Here is a 13,345-nt window from a genome sequence, read left to right as displayed (position 1 = left end):
GCAAGCACTGCTGTAAGCCCCTCCCCTCAAAGGAGCTGCTCCTGTGCCTCATTCCCACAGCCTGGGGCTAGAACCAACACTCCCCTCTCCTGCACCCCAGATACCAATGTCACTGCTGCTGCAAGCTCACACGGACCCCAGATCCTGGTGCTACTGCCACTGCATGTACACCTGCAGGCCAGACCCAATGCCAAGCAAGATTCCCTTAGCCAGGACTTCCTCCTGCAAGGATAAAGGAAAACAGCAGGACTGCAGAAACCTTCAGTGCCACAAATACCCACAGCCTAGGCCACTAAAGACCTCCTCAGTCTTCACCGATGCTGTCTTCAGCTGACAGAGCTCCAAAGAGACTATGCCACTGCTGAGGCCCCACAGAGCCACCACACCTTTCCCAGCTAGTGCCCTCACATACACCCATAAATGAAGGTCTTTCCCACCAAATCCAGTCCATAAAGTCTGCAAGAGGCGACTGTTCCCTCCAACTTGCAGACATCCATGCAAGCCTTCAAGAAACATAAAAAATTAAGGAAATATGACACCACCAAAGGAACACAATAAGTTTTCAGTTACTGAAACTAAAGAAATAAAGATCTACAAAAATTCCTGTCAAAGAATTCAAAATTCTCTTTTAGCTTGGTGAGCTAAAAGAGGACACAGTCAACTCAATGAAATCAGAAAAGCAATACATGAACAAAACAAGAAGTTCAACAAAGAGACTGATCATAAAAAGGGACCAAACAGAAATGCTGGAGCTGAAAAATACAATAGAAAACTTTAACAACAGACTCAAGCAAAAAAAAAAAAATTTGTTAACCCAAAGACAAGTCATTTAAAATTATTCACCCAGAAGAGAAAAAAGAATGAAAAAGAGTGAAGAAAGCCTAAGAGATTTGTGAGAAACAACCAAGTGAACCAATATAAACATTATGAGATTAAAAGAAAAAGCAGAGAAGAAGAAAGGGGCAGAAAATTTATTTGAAGAAATAATGGCTTTAAATTTCCCAAATCAGAGGAGGAAAATGGGCATCCAGATTCATAAAGCCCAAAGCCCAAAGGTTCCCAAGTAAGTTGAAACTAAAGAGGTCTACACTGAGAAACATTATAATCAAATTGTTAAAAGTCAAAGACAAAGAGAATTTTGAAAGCAGCAAGATAAAAGCAATTCATAACATAAAGAGAAATGCCATAAGGCCAACCGTGGATTTCTCAGTAGAAAGCTTGCAGGTGAGGAGACTGAGATAATATTTTCAAAGTACTGAAAGAAAATACTACGAATCAAGATTACTATACCTGGCAAAATTATCCTTTAAAAATAGAGGGGAGATAAAGACATAACCAGACAAACAAAAACTGATGGAGTTTGCCACCACTAGAAGTGCCTTGTAAGAACTGAATGTGGAGGACACTATGCTAAGGAAAATAAGCCAGTTACATGTAGAATCTAAAATAAGAGAACTCATATGAGAAGAATGATGGTTGCCAGGGGCTAGGGGGAGGGGTAAATGGGGAGATGTTGGTCAAAGGGTACAAAGTTTCAGTCATGCAAGATGAATAAGTTCTGTAGATCTAATGTACAAAAATATGAGTATAGTTAACAATACTTTATTTTATACTTGAAATTTGCTAAGAGAGTAGATTTTAAGTGGTCCTGGTACACAAGAAAAGTGGTAAGTAGCTAAGGGATGGATATGTTAATTCGCTTGAATGTGGTAATGATTCACTATACATATGTATATCAAATCATCAAATTGTACACCTTAAATATACACAATTGTTAATTGTCAAAAAAGCAAAAAAAAATCAAATAGCAGTATATTGAACTTTATGTATATAATAGAAAGTTTAATATTTACATATAGGTACATATTTATGTATATGGAAAACCAACTTTCATAAATACATTTCAAATTCAATTATTAGTTAAAGTACATATATTTTAAATGTCTAAAATGTCTTTTAAGTCTATTTAGTTTAAAATGTTCAAAATATTTTTACATCTCATGGTTGCCAAATGAAAACTTGAATTAAAAATTTGGAAGTGCACATGTAAAATCCACAATGAGGTCGTGAGTGCATTTTCTAATTACAAGTATATTCTTGGTTATATATCCAAAATTTATCTCTCTAGACGCAAGGATATAGTTTTAAATTTCCCACTTATGAGAATTTCTGTGAAGTATCCAAGATATTATAGAATCTATACAAAAATATATTTGTAAATAAATACTGCAACTTTGATGTATTAGATGTATCAAAATATTGATATTTTAGACTCCATTAATTGGGATTTATAGTTATTCAGATAAGGCCTTAGCATTGTTGGTATCTCTAGAAGCCTGAAAGCCAATAACTTCTTCCCTATCCAAGTTTATCAGAAAGCCAAGGCCAATTAGAGACCTTTATTATTTGGTTTAAGGAAAACCAAGGCCAATTAGAGACCTTTATTATTTATATAGCTAATATTGAAGAATGTGGTTTATAGCTGCAGGTAAAGGAAATACCTAATATCATTCCCAGAATTAAACATGTGTGCCCATCCAAAGACAGAATTAGTCCAAGGATAACCTTGTCCTGTTTAAAATGTATGGCTTAGAAGAGCAGAGCTAAATTTATGCTGGGAGCAACTTGCTCAACTTGCTTGATACTGGTATATTTTAAAGTTTTTATCTGTTTTATTATAACTACCACTACTAATGAATAATTAAAAGTTTTAGATAGGCAGATTTATGTAGTTACAGATATTTTATCTACTTTTTATCTAATTTTAATAGCACATGTTTCAAATAATTAATAGAATATTAATAAATGATTCATATCTATTTATCATGGCCAATCAGAAAAAACTGATTCTTAGGAACATTTCATTAAAATTAGTTTGTACATCTAGAATAAAAGTATTTCAACTGAGGTAAGAAAATATATGCTAAGTCTTTACAAAGGAGAGTCCCATGATTGTGAGTTAACACATTTCTGATACAGGTGGTCCACTTTCTCTGTGTGTTGTTTTTACTACCATAGTGCTCTAAACACCTAAGACTGAAAGGTGAAAGGAAAAACTGAAACACATGTTCCAAAAAGCAAGTTTTGTGGTTAAAGAAATTAGTAGGTTAAAAAATGATAAAATAAAAGTATGATTCAAACAAGTGAAAATGATGAAAGATATTTAGGAGGCTTTTTAAACAACAATACTTAAAGATTCTACATCCTGTATCTATTGCATAGTGTATATTGACCTCTTAGATTCCACGACCTCCGCTCTCTAAGAAAATTTCTTTGTCATCCTCCCCAGTTACCGTACCATGAGTTCATTCACATTAATTTAACACACCATCATCTAAAGGATGTGATAAGTTGGTGTCTATATCTGTCAAGGGACCAAGGAGATGAAAGCTAGGCATCACCAAAAGGTATAACTTTAGGTTGTTGGATACCCTTGCATTTTTCTTAATTATTTCTGACATTTTATCTATTTCACCATGAACTTCCTTGGAGAATACAGATGAAAAAATGTCTTCGTGACACAGAAGAAGAAATACATCTTCTCATAATAAATCCCACCTGAAATCATATAGGGGAAGGAAAGAAGGAATAACAGTTAACATTTATCACTCATACTGTTTCATTTGCTAAACTCTTTTTGTAACCTGAAAGACAGCTTCTTTTCAGCATGAAAGAGGTTTCAGATAAGGTGTGAGGGTCTGAGTAAAAGAATTTTGGATAAACTATATAAGGATCTGTCCAAGGGGAAATTGAGATGTGGAAACAACAAGCACTGCCAGTCCTAATCCTAAACTCTGAAGATAAGACAGCATTTTGTTAATTCATATATTCTTAGCACTTAGCATATGGTAGGTGTTCAATAAGTGTATCTTAAAATACTTTGAGTTGCATAAGGCATTTCAATTAAGATGTCATGAATCCTTTCAGAAATGTGTGCTAAACCAGAAGAACATATATAAACTAAAGGCACAAACTGTGTATCTATTGCATACCACACCTACTGCCCAGGGCAAAAATTACTGTTTGTGGTATGTAACAGAGTTTATTGTTGAATCCATGATTTAAAAATGAAAAGAGCTAGGAAAATATTGAGGCAAAGGCAAAAATACATTTCTTATAAATGGTCTCTGTTAGTTTTTCTTGGCTCAAGAGGTTACGAAAGATGGCAGGACCTCTTCCAAGATGGCCCCAGTGAGCCATGCCTCCTGGTATTAATACTTTTGTGTAGTCACCTCCTATACTGAATCTAGGCAGGCCCTGTATAATAAATAGAAGACAGTAGAAGTGACTCTGTGTGACTTTTAAGGTCAAATTAGAAGATTTGTTGTATCTAGTAGCTTCCCCTTTGCTCTTTTAGAAGGAGCACTTTGGGGGAAGCCAGCCACCATGCAAGAAGACTACCCTGAGACTGCCATGCTCTGAGTAAGTCCAAGCCAGCCACGTGGAAAAGCCCCACACAGAGACAGAGATGCCAGCCTGCTTCACAGCATTCTAGCTTTCTCAGCTGAGACACCAGACGTATGAGAGAAGAATTTACCTTAATGAACTAAGCCAAATGGGTGGATAGCCATGCTTAAACTTGGAATCCATTATTAAACCCTCTCCTGGGACTTGGGATGGGGAGGGTGAGTATTAAAGGGATAGCTTAAAGGAGGTTCAATTACCAAGAATCAGAACACACTCATACCAAGCTCTTTGGGCCCAACAGTACAAGGAGGTGCAGTAGATCAGCAGGCTTCCACAGGTATAGATATTGGTAAGTTTAGGTATAATTAAGGAAGTTCCTATAATTTCATTTAATATTTTAAACTGGTGTTAATATAACTAATATCTTAATTTTAGTTATTCTCTATATTTCTATATGGGATCTTAGATTTTAATTTATTCTGTTATTTTCAATTAATAAGATCTCCATGTAGAGGTTTATGTTAAGAGTAGGTGTCTGCTATTGAACATGGCTTTATTTTTTCTGGTCTGTGTCTGGAAATACAAATCAATTGAGGTACAAAAGTTCTCCTGCTCTTTCTGACAAGTTACATGAAGCAAAGAGACCATAATGATGTCACATATGTGAACAAGTATTTTACTAAATACCTCTATTTAGAGGTCAAGACTAACCATGATGGCAAATAATCTCAATAACAGATTTGATATTAGACAAGAACTAGAAGGAAGAGAACAACAATTGGAGAATATATTTTTCAGATCAGTTGATTTTTTAAATTGAGTCATACAGACTTTTTTTTATTCAACTTTAATTGGGTAGATAATCCCTATTATCTGTTAGGGATATCGCAAAATGCAGAGGAAATAACTGAAAAGAAGACAGAGAAAGACTTCGTCCCCAAGGAGATTTTAGTGATGGAGCTGGTGAGTAAGGGCAAGTAAACAAACAGAAAGTCAACATAGGACTTCCCTGGTGGTGCAGTGGTTAAGAATCCGCCTGCCAATGCAGGGGACACGGGTTCAAGCCCTGGTCCGGGAAGATCCCACATGCTGTGGAGCAACTAAGCCTGTGCACCACAACTACTGAGCCTGCACTCTGGAAAGCCCGCGAGCCACAACTACTGATCCCGCATGCTGCAACTACTGAAGCCCATGCTCCTGGACCCCGTGCTCCACAACAAGAGAAACCATCGCAATGAGAAGCCCGTGCACTGCAACAAAGAGTAGCCCCCACTCGCCACAAATAGAGAAAGCCCTGGAGCAGCAACGAAGACCCCAGCACAGCCAAAAATAAAAACAAACAAATAAATAAATTTATTTTAAAAAAAGTCAACATAAATCTCCTTCAAGATGTCAAATATTGAAGCATGTTAGTAATTATATGTAATCCTCACATAACTGTTGATAATATAATCCTGGAAAAAATATTCCATTTTGGTTGAGTCATGAAGGTAATTCATTATTAACAACAGACACTGTGGTATGTATATATTGAATATATTTGGAATCTAAATTTTCTCTTTGTATGTGCCTGTATTTAGGCCAATAATCATATTATGTTTTGTTCTTCATTTTCCTCTTGTGTTGTATTCCCTTGTTCTTTGACCATAGAAGCAATGTGGCAATGAACAGTAAGATAATCAAAGTCTTAGGACTTCATTCTGGATATTTTCTTTTGACTTATCTTCTTGTTTATAAATTCTCTCTTCAATTATATTTAAGCTACCAATAAACCCTCCATCAAGTTCCTGATATAATTTACTATAATTTTTAGATCTGGGGTTTATATTTTGTCCTTTTTTGTAGTTTTTAGGTTTCTGACATTTTCAATTTTCTTGTTTATCTTCTTGAACATACAACATAAATATATTATATGCATCTCTCTACTCCATTATCTTGACACCCTGTGACTGTATTTCTACTGACTCTTGTTTCTTTGGTTTTCATTTGTTTTCCTTTAATGTGCTTACAGTTAATTTGGATTGAGGGTCAATAATTTATATGAAATGAAATCTGGTGGGTGGCTAGAACATTTGCAATCAAAAATAACTTAATTGCCCACAGGCTTTAGTACTTGCTAGGGAGGGTCTAATTTTAGGCTCCCTTCTTCCTATATAATAGCCTTTCAAAGTCGTATTTCAGAGAGTGCTTTCTGGCAGATGCTGTAATACAGTGTTGATCCTCCTAGTTTGGAGGCTGTTAGAAATTTTTCTCAGATTATTAGTTTCTCAGCCTCTTGGCAGATGCCTCTAATGCAAAGGTGATAATCCCCAATATAGTGCATCAATCTGGGGATATGTATTTTCCTGAACTGTGGCCTTGTGAGTCCTCACTGCTTTTTTAATTATCTCATGTATTGAAGCAGGTTTTAAAAAATATTTTATCTAGCCTTTCTAGGTGTTCTCAGTGGGAGGTTGGTTCAAGTCGCTTATTCCAACATTACTTAGAAGCAGAAGTTCTGCATTCATATTTCTTTGCATTCTTATGAAAATCTAAAGGAAAGGCAAAATATGAATTTATCACTGTTTAAAATTTTCTTTTATATGTATGTATTAGTTTTCATAGACTACATATAAGATTTTATTTTTCACCAGGAAATTTCAAGTTGTTTTTATTTGATTGTCCACAGGCTCCACGTCCAGCTCTTTAGGACACATTATGTTCAGATTGGCAAAATGTTCACGTTCAATAGTCTGCTCTTTCCTGTATTGGGTTGGCCATAGGTTTGTTTGGGTTTTTCCGTAACATCTTATGGAAATATGTGAATTACTAGTTAAGAATGGAGTAAGACCATTGCAAAATTATTCATTAGTAAATTATATTTTTAAATTATAGTTCAGGGTTCTTTGGTAATATACAACAGAAACTAACTATGATTGCCAAGAGCCTTGGGCAGTTCCAAGGATCTCAAAAATGGTACCTAATGAATAGACTCTTCAGGGGAACTCTCTGGGTTGACAATAGTCCAAACATTTTTACACATTGGGCCTCTCTGCATAAAACACTTGTTTTGCCTTGGAGCCCTATCAACAAGGAAAAGTATCACAACATTTTTTACATAACTATTTACTGAGTAACTTCCTTTTTTTTTTCAAAGAAGAAGTTATAATTTCCTCATTTATTGTATAGTCATAACAACTCTGCAAGACAAATATTATACTTTTCATGTTACACAGAATTTAAATAACTTGTTTATTTCCCTGGAGTCAGAAAAATGAGTAATATTGGTCTGTCTTTGGAAGAAAAAAATTGGTTTAAAGACTTTAATGTTCCTAAGATCATAGGATCAGTAAATGACAAACAGGGATTTCCACTTTAAGTCTTTCTTTTATGCCACATTATCTCTTTACATTTGGGGACAGCCTTTTTTCATGAAATTCAGAAGAAAAAGTTATAATAAAAAGTAGGCTTTCTCTGTTGACCTTAAAAGAATGATGTAATATTGAAAGCAATCTTGCCACTGTGTTCATTTTTTCACCTCATCTTTAGGATTGTGATCTGTATCGTGTTATATCTATCTTACAAGAACGTTAATAGTATTTTTTTTAAACGGACACAAAATAAAATAGTATAAAAATCTGTATATTCCAGAATACAGCTATTAAATCATGTTACTGGACATAAAGACAATGAGATCTACTACTGATGTGGGATAATGGTAACCATCGATTAAAGTAAGTCATTATAAGCTCATTAATAAAGCTGTGGTTTTTCATACTTGGACAGATCTCTTTAGGGAAACTTCTAGATTAAAAATAAATTTTATTATTTTAGCTGAGAGCAAGCCTTTCTAAAGTCACAGGAATTATATAGCCAATTAGTAGTGCTAGTTACCGGTAATATTAGAAATCCCCAAAAGCCAAACTAATATTCTCTAGCCAAGCTTATAAGAAAATAGGATATCCTCAAATGGTTACTTTCTCTATGCTTGGCTTCTGAACATTCTTCAAAAGTCGTCTCATCTAGTAGCTAAGTATTCGTTTTATTTCACATGATTTTTTTTCATCTACAATGAAGTAAATTTGGTAACCAATAACCGAACCAATAATTTCAATAATTTATGTGTCACTTTATTTATTTAATGTATGTGCTATTTATAAACTGATGCTTGAAAATCTCTACCTAATCAAAATCATGAGCATGGTAACTATTTTTTTTAGTTTCCTCCATGAAACTAAAAAATGTAATTTTCTACATGTAATTTTCTACAAACTTTCTAAGTCAGATGCTTTATTTTGTCATATTCTTGAGTGATAATAATTTAATTTTAGCATTTCTTTTATTTATATTTTAAAATCTCACATCCTAATAGAGTATTATATTAAAATTATTTTTAAAATTATAGCATAGCGAGACTCTATTGGATAGCTATACACATTAAATCTATTTTCAAAATCTGCAAGTACAAATTGTAGAATTTCAGTGTACAATTAGACATAAGTGCTTTTTCCACTAGTATAAATTTTAGAAATGCTAGATTGTTAAGAATGTAAAACTAAACTATTAAATGCAGAGTTATTTGATAAAAATACATTGATTTTTTAATTATTAATAAGGCTTTTTGTGAAATGAAATAACTACTGGGAATGGGGGCCAAGTGTTTTCAAAAGATGAAATGGTACTTGACTAGAAGGTTCTCCTGGCAGCCTTGGTGCATCTTGGTAGGTACATGATGTGAGTCAGGTAAGGTCCAGAAGTCATACAAGCGATGGATCACAGAGAAGGATGGAAAGAAGAGTATGCCACAATCTTCCATGCCAGCTAGAAAAGGAATACATCCTACAGGTATGAGGGTAAAGTTCAGGGACTTTACATGCTGAGGTAGCCCTAGAATTCTGCTTCTAAATATCATCTAAACACTTATATTTGATTTTTGTGTCATATTTTATGTTCATGAAAGTTTTATTATATCTTGCTAAGGGTACTATTTTTCTGTATTTAAAAGATAGTGATTTTGCTGTCTAGCAATATTACATGAGACTAATTACATAGAAATTTTAGTGTTTCATTTCCCTGAGATAGTTATTATAATATTACACTTAGGTTATTTCTTAATTCTCTTCACTTAATTCTTACCCCTTAAGGAATGCATTATTATCCTCCTTATAAAAGCTTATGTTTGGTGAGGTAAATTTCCCTTAGACAATGTATTAGAGGAACCATTTTCTAAACACATATTTTTTTGACTGAAGTCTATCATTATGGAAAAAGCATTTTGCTTCCCAAAAACTGAGAATACTTTCAAGCAATGTGCTCTTTTCTCTACCTAGAGATTGTGTAGCCAGTCATCATTCTAAAGTGAGTCTACCTTTAATTTTGTTTTTTTAAAATCCTCCATAGTTGGTTTTTTCATTCCCTCTATTTTATTTTTAATTTCTTGTTTATGATGCATTTGCAAAATGGCTGAGTAGGTGGTTGAACATGAATGAAGTTGTATATTTTATTGGGGATTAAATCTGTAAGCTTAACCTCAATAACACCTCGCTTTAATCTTAGTGGTGTTATTTTTGCACCAAAAATCATTACATATATTTTTCACTATCGTAGAATGGCTGAGTCTGGATAGCCCTTGAAAGAATATATCTTTGGCCTGCCACATTTTTTTTCATTATTTTCTATGGTCCTTCATGTCTTTTTCCCTTTCTCCCAACCTATTTCATCCCATGTCATGTTTTTCCACAGTCTGGTTACCATTTTTTAAATATGTTAACTGAACGTATTTTTTAAAATATGGTTTTACTTAAAATTCTGAAGAATGGAACTATAACACTAAAGTATCAAGTGACAGAGTTAGATTTTAGATGCCTTCCTTGGTGCCCCCTTAAACACATATAAGTGACTGCCTAATCTACTAAACTATGCATTTCTTGAGCAAAAGAATTTAAGTACATTTGTTTTTGTATAAATCGGTATGTGTCTGTGTACTCATATATACATGTATGAGCATAAGACTAATTTTATGCATCACTACATTTACATATATACTAGCAGGTTCTTGTAAATGTGTTTGAATAAAAATCTAATTTGTCTTATCAACTATCTATAAGACAAGTTCTAATTTGAAATAATTTAAGGAGGACTTTGAGAAAACAAACATATCACCCTTAACATATACAAAGCAAATATTTCATTGAGGCAGATAAATATCAGAATAAAACTTACAGAAAATATCAGAAGTCAAAAAAATCGTAGATCTTTCAGCCAGTTCCACATTAATTTAGGATTAAAAATTTAAAAAGCAAATCTAGGTTTTATTCAGGCATCATTCTCATCCTATTATATTCAGTGTTAGTTGCACCATCTAAATTAAAGATAATTAAAATTTTTAGTTCAGCAATTTGTTAATAGCACTCATGAGTAAAAAATTATACAAACTGACAAAAGCCAACATTTTCTTTTGTTATTTCAAAGTTATTCGCCAACAGGAGGTTTAAAATAAACATGCAAATGGGAAAACTGTACCAACTAACTACTATATTTAAATGAAATCTATTTACCTTTTATCCAGTCTGAATAGATGTCTTTTAATTATTGCTAATTGTTTAAGAAGGCTTTGCGTCCCCCAGAAGATTTAGTCTGAATAAATTTAATTCCTTTAAAATCTCCTTCAGTTACAGGCAAATACAGTAAGAAGCCCCATAGGTATGGCAGTAAAATAGTCATAAAGGCAGAAACATTTAAATGAGTAGAGCAAGGAAGTCTTCCCCAAAAGAGGCAGAAAAGCTATATGGTTGAGATGTAAGAGCCAAACATGAAACACAGAGTTGAAACATTTAAGATGACTGTGAAAAAGGTCTATGTTCACTTGTTAAAGAATGCGCTGGGGCAGACGAAATCATATGAATAGTTCTTTCACAGGTCACAGCGTCCATTCAGCCTGTGACATTGTTATTACCCACAGAAATAGATGGGCCTAATTAATATTCTGAACATACCTGGGAGAACATTCTTAAGGAAATCATCCTCTGGTGGTTTGAGAATTAAAAAAAAGAAAGAAAGAAAACTTAACAGCATTAAAAATTGGATCTAGATAACAAAGTCAACTGCTTTCAAAGTTTAATGCCAGCTGCAAATAGGAGTCTTGTTTGTGTACACTTCTTGGTGTAAATGGTTGTGCCTTGTGAAATAAAGTTCAACAGTAGTTTGAATTTATTAGTAATTATATTCTTGCCATTTCAACAAATAACAGGCAAAAGTCAGCTACAAAAAGTTTGTCATAGTAAACTGTGCAAATTCATATAGTAATGAATAATGTAGCAATTTATAAATTGAGCATTTATTAATGTAAAATGCTTAGAGTGAAAATACAGTATCAGGAAAAAAAAATTAGTATTTTCTTGAAAAAGTAGGTATGTCATTGATTGGAGAAACAATCACCTGGAAATAAAGTTTAAGGTATTTCTAAATAAATTATTAATTTTCAGTATATGATTAAATCTAAATTTCTCATACACAGCTACAATACAATAAGCCAAGAACTTTTCAGTTTTTTTTATTTTGAACATTTTACATTTACAATAGCATTTATGGAAGATTAACTATAATTGTACTTAAAAAATTTACTGTTGCAAATTGGGATCTAAAACCGTAATTAGTTTAAAAATATAATAAAAAATAGACTGTAGGACAAATTTTATGAGCTATTTTAATTTATAAATTTAACATATGCATATTTATATATAAAAGGCATATATACGGCCACATATGTGTATAACGCATACATATATACATATACAAATATTTAAGAAAGAACTGAGGATAACACTATAAAATAATCAATAAAACAAGATAAAGGTACTTACTGAAGAATTTAGTAGTTAACATACTTTATCCTGTTTACATACCTGCATTTAACAAAGTAATTCATTCTGAAATGGGAGTCAGGTGTTTAGTGCCCAAACTTAATACAGTACGTATAAAACAAAATCCCTATTGAAATGAATGGAGCCATTCATTTCCCAGACACAAAAAGCTGTAGTTTCTTTGTCTTGCTACTTTAAGGCCCCTTGGTAGCATTTTTCCTTTTTTATGGTGCTTTAGGTATAGATGCTTCTCTGCTCAAAAATCATGAAAAAACTACAAGTAGCAAATACCTAAATATGTAACAGGTGTATAAGTGCTCCTCAGGATAAATAGATTATGGACAATTAATGGTCATCATACCTCTGTCTTCATTTCCACTTGTTCCTGTAGTGTACACTAGTGGCTTATTAGGAATATAACCAAAGCAGTAACACAAATTCCAGGTTCAAAGTTAACCGAGGAAAATCTGGTTCCTTGCTTCTTGAGCATTCCTTGTGGAAAGAACAATAAGCAATGTAGAAACAAAGCCATAAATGAGTATCATTCAAGGGACCACTTACAAAGAACCCCATCTTATATTTTTGTCTGGTTGTAAGTATATTTCAAATTGGATGATCAAAGGAGGATTTAACATCACTTCAAAAGTTGTTAAATGCAATAGGTGGTCCTTGTTTGGATTATGATTCAAACAAATCAAACCAAATGTGAACATGTTATGAAAAAAAAAAGAAATGTGAGCACATTGGATATATGATGACATTTTAAAAATTATCTTTTTTGGTTGTGAGAATGAAATTGTGCTTTGGATTTTTTTTATTTATGGGTGAAATGATGTATTGTCTGGAATTCTTTCGAAATAATTGGAATGGCAAATAGAAAATGGGTGGATGTATTGTGGTGATATTTGAAATATGTTCAAAAATTCTTTGATATGCCTCCTTTCAAGATGTGGCGCTTAATTCCTCTCTCCTTGAGCATGGGCTGTGTGTCATGACTTACTTCTAGCAAGCAGAGTATGGCAGAAATGACAGTGTGTGATTTCCAACACTAAGTTACAAGAGTCACTGAGCCTTCCTTTTTGTCCTCTCTCTTGTAG

At 33.4% G+C, this 13,345-nt stretch overlaps 1 protein-coding gene across 2 annotated transcripts in view; it reads left to right on the top strand.

The window, feature by feature from the left end:
- LOC309629922 (uncharacterized protein) overlaps positions 1-13,345 on the top strand; it is a 59,850-nt gene that overhangs the window by 37,600 nt on the left and 8,905 nt on the right. The window contains exon 4 of one of the 2 annotated variants that reach the window (XM_082394519.1): positions 8,038-13,339. The exons of the other annotated variant lie outside the window; for it this stretch is intronic. The gene's annotated coding sequence lies outside the window, so the exon portion shown is untranslated. Of the gene's footprint in view, positions 1-8,037; positions 13,340-13,345 lie in introns of those variants that run through there. 2 annotated transcript variants of the gene reach the window in all.

This window comes from Balaenoptera borealis (assembly GCF_965194805.1).
Source record: "Balaenoptera borealis genome assembly, chromosome: 5".
NCBI classification, from domain to species: domain Eukaryota; kingdom Metazoa; phylum Chordata; class Mammalia; order Artiodactyla; family Balaenopteridae; genus Balaenoptera; species Balaenoptera borealis.
This window is presented reverse-complemented; position numbering and strand designations above follow the sequence as displayed.